This window comes from Delphinapterus leucas, chromosome X, assembly GCF_059928025.1.
Source record: "Delphinapterus leucas isolate spDelLeu-1000000601 "Yukka" chromosome X, BTC_Dleu_Yukka2, whole genome shotgun sequence".
Lineage (NCBI taxonomy): Eukaryota > Metazoa > Chordata > Mammalia > Artiodactyla > Monodontidae > Delphinapterus > Delphinapterus leucas.
In genome coordinates, this window is record NC_143150.1 from 18,589,423 (window position 1) to 18,594,122 (window position 4,700).

The window sequence follows — 4,700 nt, forward strand, 5'->3', positions numbered from 1 at the left end:
ACGGGCTCTGGAGTGCAGGCTCAGTAGTTGTGGTGCACGGGCGTAGTTGCTCTGTGGCATGTGGGATCTTCCCGGACCAGGGCTCGAACCAGTGTCCCCTGCATTGGCAGGAGGATTCTTAACCACTGCACCACCAGGGAAGTCCGAGTCCTTCAGTTCTTTTTTTTAAGTTTTCAAATGTACTTTATTTTCTACAATCACGCCATATGTTAATGGGTACATAATGCTTTTAACTTGGCATCAATTATGAGTTGATTTTGAAACAATTCAGTATGAAACCAGCTGGGATGATTAGTGTTCTCTCCATTCCTTTGGGGTGACTCTGCAAACAGGGGACAGGTTCCATTCTATTCCAATTTGTGTTGCTGTATATGCCCATACAGCAACGTGGAAAGCGGCTCCACTGGCTAATACAGCATTACCGTATTTGTCATGGAAATCAGGTGCCTGCTTCTGGTGGTTCTGCCTTGCCATTGTTTGCTGAATGCTTCGAACTCCGAGACGATTTAGTGCGTTTTTCGCCAAGGGGAGCATCGTGAAGCTGAAGACAGAAAGGCGGTAACTCCAGTCCTTCAGTTTTGACTTCACCTTCCAAGTCGGTAGAAGCCCGGAAGGCTTATTTTCAAGTTTCTTTCTTACCCACTGCTCTAAGAAAGTTTGCTCCTTATGAAAGTTCTTCTTTTGCTTTTCAGACTCAGCCACTAGCTGGAGGGTCATCTTCGGTAGTGCATTTTTGCCCACACAAAGTGGGGTCCCTCCTCAGCTCTTTTAGTAGCTGGCGTAGCTTAGATCACAGCAAGTGCCTGCTGGGATGGGCCTTCAGCGTCATCTAATGCAGGCCCTTGGTTTACCAAGGTCAGCAGCTAAATCCCAGAGATGTCAAGAGACTAGCCCAGGGTCACACAGTGAGCTGGCGGCAGAACTGAGACTCAAACATTGTTTTCTTGGGCTCCGGCTTGGCGTTCTTTTTACTCGGCCACGGTGAACGGGTGTTGGCGGCCCAGCTCTGGCTCATACAGATCGAACACAAAACTGACTGTGTTTTTCAGTCTGACCACTGCGGTTTGCTCAGCTGAACAAGTTGAAACTGCTCTGGCCAGATTGACCATTAACTTTTGAAGTGAACGGAGTTGAAAATTAGTGTCAATAATAGACAGTGGGGCTGGCCCTGTAAGTTCTGCACATACTTGTAACTCTTGACTCTACTCCACCTCAGCTCCCCAAGCATCTCCTCCACTGGCCTGTTATGCATGTTTCATCGTGTTTTATGGTGGGGATCATTCATTGGGGTAATGCACTGCCCTCTTTTTAAAAAAAAATTATTATTTATTTTAACATCTTTATTGGAGTATAATAGCTTTACAATGGTGTGTTAGTTTCTGCTTTATAACAAAGTGAATCAGTTATACATATACATATGTTCCCATATCTCTTCCCTCTTGCGTCTCCCTCCCTCCCACCCTCCCTATCCCACCCCTCCAGGCGGTCAGAAAGAACCGAGCTGATCTCCCAGTGCTATGCGGCTGCTTCCCACTAGCTATCTACCTTACGTTTGGTAGTGTATATATGTCCATGCCACGCTCTCACTTCTTCCCAGCTTACCCTTCCCCTCCCTGTGTCCTCAAGTCCATTCTCTACATCTCCATCTTTATTCTTGTCCTGCCCCTAGTTTCTTCAGAACCATTTTTTGTAGATTCCATATATATGTGTTAGCATACGGTATTTGTCTTTCTCCTTCTGACTTACTTCATTCTGTATGACAGACTCTAGGTCCATCCACCTCATTACAAATAACTCAGTTTCGTTTCTTTTTATGGCTGAGTAATATTCCATAGATATCTTTTTGAGTTAGTGATTTTGACATTTGGTAGAAGCACTGCCCTCTTTCCCTTCTTTTGTAGATGTCTCCTGCCAGGGGTCACGTGGACATGTCCCACCCCTCGGCGCGATTAAACGGATCAGAGGCTTTCCTCCTCCAGGGGACACCAGCCAGAAGAGCACTGGAGAGGTGTGGAGGGAGGGTGAGAAAAGACAGCAGGTAAAGAAGACGGGTGGGGGCAAAGCCAGCCACCTGTCAGTAAATATGTGTATGTTACTGTTGTGGGAAATGCAGCCAAGAGCTCAAACCAAAGATGGAGTCAAAAGGGAAGAAGAAGGAACATTTCCTCAAGTCTTCTCCTTCTAGGAACTAGACTGAGTGCTCCCCAGAGATTATTTTTGTTAACTCATACAACAACCCAGGGAGCTTGTTATAGCCCCATTTTCACGGATAAGAAAACTGAGGCTCTGAGGGAGGAGCTCAGAGAACCCTGATGAAACCCCAGGCTGATGAGCTCTCCAAGCCTGTGCGCTCTCCTTTTTTAAAAAAAACTCATTTCAGATTGGCTTCCTCTTTACTATACCCCTAAGCCAGCTTTTGGAAGGTACCTGGTCAGGCTGTTTTCTAAGATTGGAGACTGAGGCCCAAAGAAGTGATGTGACTGTCACAGGAGCAGAGTCTGACCTGCTGCCTATGGTGGTTTCCAGGCCTTGGGTCACCATGGCTTTCAAGGCCCTGCCTGAACTGACTCTTCCATTGGCTGTCAGTGAGAAGTGGTAGTGTCACTGTCAGGGAAATGGTGGGAAGCCCCCATCAGGAGAAGGGCAGCCACGGGTCTGCATGTTCAGAGTCGACCGTGAACCCTGGTCCAGTGCTTCTTTCTCTTGCCTTTGCACCACACGTTCATTCAGCACACACTTCACCCCGGCATCATCCTCCTCTTTTAATTCCTTCAGCCCCATGGCTTTTTTTTTTTAAAGCTAAACAAATAAAAGTCAATGCTTCGTGGGGGAAAAATAGACAGTGGTTGAGAGTGCTGTCTATAACACACTCAACCTGTTTAGAATATTAAAGCTCGAATTTCAGAGCAGTGCTTTCCGTGAAGCACTGCTGCTCATTCAGTTTGGAGAGACGCATAAAACCAGCAACGAAGTGACTCAATACTTTGCATGCCTTCAATCTTTGTGACAAAAATCGCCTATAATTGAGAGTATGAGCGTTTTTTTGTTTTAAATTAGCGACAGCTGGAAAGACAGCATTGCGGCGAATGCTCAGGCTAAGGGGAAAGCAGCACTTTCTTCCACAGTGAGTTTTCATTGTTTCTGTTTCAGTTTGAACAGGGGACCCTGCTGTTACCCCTGCCACATAGGCTCAGAACAAGTCCAGCTGCTGATGGCCCGGTGCCCCCCCCCCCCGGCCATGTGAGTGTCACAGAAAGCAGGGAGGACCATGCTCTCGCCTGCAACAAGGCGCTGAGGGTTTGGCAGCACTTTGGCCCTGAGAAAGACAAGAAAAGCGTGTGACTTACCATGTGAGAGCAGGAAAATGCCCTTCAAGGCACAACACCGACTTTGCCTTCTTACAAATAGGGAAGCTGAGCCCAAGAGCGAACAAGTGTCTTCCTCGGGGTCAATACAGGGGCTCATTCGCAGCAGTCAACACAAGAAGCCAGGTCACTGGACTCCCAGGCCAGCGCGTTCTCAGCCATCTCCTGCTCTCCTCTCAGACCCCAGCAAAACCAAATGCATATTTGGGAACGCAGTGCTTAGTATGCAAGCCAGCCTGACCTTTATGTTCCCAGAATCGGCAACGTTTTGTGGAAACCATGGAAGGACAAGGTTCCGGAAAAATAATGAAAAGCACACCACACTGTGGAGACAACCGGAAGCCCTGATCAGACTGTGGAGTCCTCACCTTCCAAGTCCTGAATCCCAAGTATATATACACACACACACAGACACGCAGCAACTCAGGCTGCCCTAAGAAGGAGATGCAAAACCACAGACCTGACAATTCAGCCAGTTTGCTTCCTCTTCTGCCCCCCTCCCCAATCTCCAAAATAGGGCTGATTTCTAGAGTATCAGGATCTCTGTTATTCAGTTCCTGAGAGGAACCGGTTCCTGGGAGGTGGGCCTAGCCCAGCACTGCAAGAGGTCTCGGAACGTCCTGCCAAGGTCCAGGCCTGGCCTCAGGAGAACGTGGTGCTTTGGGACACACACAGGAAGAGTTCCCTCTTCTTAGCAGGGAGCCTCCTCACCCCAGGAAGGGTCCTCTGAGACTTGTGGGCTCCCCTACTGCCCCCCAAAGTTTCTTCCCATTTTAGGAACCCTGATATATGAAATCCACCATGAGAGATTCACTTCTTTCTTTTTCTTATAGCATGAGGGTGGAGGAAAGGCTTGTAAATGCAAATATCCTCCAGTGAGCTGGTGTATATATTCACACTAGATTGTTAGTGACATATCTGATCTCAGAAACCAGACTTTACAGCCCCTTCCTGTTCCTTCTTTGCACAGAGCAAACCCACCAGCCTTGCTGCCCTTTGCTCTGAGCGTCGGACTGTATGTGAATGTGTTCCTCTTCGTGACCCAAATGACTAAGTCCTGATTATTCCCTGTACTGGTTACCACTCTCCCACCCTCACCCAAGGCACTTCCCCATGTTCCAGTCCCACCGATATCTCTTAGAGTAGAAACTCCAGAGTTAGTTGCTGGGGGCATGAACGTGTGACCCACTGTTCCAGAAGTGTTTCTCTGGGGATCCACTGAATGTCATTATGATGGTGTAATGGTTGGGGGGTGGTGGTCCTCAGATGGCACCATGAGGAGAGCCACATACTGGAGAGAACAAAGAGGTTGAATGGGTGGCCTGGGAGAAGGTA

The 4,700-nt window shown here is 48.1% G+C and overlaps 1 pseudogene; it reads right to left on the reverse strand.

The window, feature by feature from the left end:
* Nucleotides 1–217: 217 nt before the first annotated feature.
* On the reverse strand, nt 218–679 carry LOC111169612 (cytochrome c oxidase subunit 7B, mitochondrial pseudogene; annotated as a pseudogene).
* Nucleotides 680–4,700: the final 4,021 nt, after the last annotated feature.